Below are 893 nucleotides of genomic sequence, written 5' to 3' on the forward strand. Positions count from 1 at the left end.
GCTCACAGGATTAACATCTGCTCTTTACACACCACGAGGGAGTCCTCGATGGTGTGGATGTGTGCCAACAGCTGGGTGCATCAATGGTGGTGCTCATCCACTGGATTCCAGAAGTCCACATCAACAGGCAGGTCGTGGACAAAGCAGATTTTCTTCTCAGATGCCCACGTATCCTGCTTCCCATCCTCACATATGCTGTGGTGCCAGCTCACAGGGTGGGGGGCCAGTGGCTCCAGCTTTCTCTGGCACTGAGCTGCCAAGTGGACTGGGCACCTGCAGTGGGCCTGCCACTCTTGGTGCAGGAGTTTCTCCCTGTGGATTTCAGCCATGGAGAGCGCCCCCAGATCCACGTCCCTCTCGGTTTGGGGGATGTCTCCATCCTCTGCGATGGTCATGTCTGGGGGAGTTGCCTCCTCACCTTTTGCTTCTCCAGGGCTCTCAACTTTCCCTTCCCCATGGAAAGCCAGGAAGCTCAGCTGGGCCTGCAGGCTCTCCTCTTGTGGTCTGGTCACTTTCAGGCACTTGAGGGTGTCCTGCCACTTTGGGGGCACCACCTGGTCCTGACAGTTGGTGGGGCCTGCACTTGCTTCAGCTGCACCAGCAGCTGGTCTGCCTCTCTAGGTGCTGCTGCATGGCCTCATTCTCAGAGCTCAGCTGCTCATTGGAGGTGATGTGCAGCTCACAGGTGGCTCTGAGCTCCTGCATCTGGGCCAGGGACTGCTCCTGCCACTCCTGCAGCTCCCAAGTTGCTTGGCTCTCTCTCTCTCAGCCACCTCTTTCCATTCCTCTATCTTCTTCACTGTGTTGTCCAGCTGTTCTCACAGATGTTTCTTCACCTGCTGCTCTGAGTCCAAGATGCTGGCCAGCTTCTCCTTCTCACTGCTCATCATGTG

This window comes from Dipodomys spectabilis, unplaced genomic scaffold, assembly GCF_019054845.1.
Source record: "Dipodomys spectabilis isolate Male_0828 unplaced genomic scaffold, ASM1905484v1 ptg000284l, whole genome shotgun sequence".
NCBI classification, from domain to species: domain Eukaryota; kingdom Metazoa; phylum Chordata; class Mammalia; order Rodentia; family Heteromyidae; genus Dipodomys; species Dipodomys spectabilis.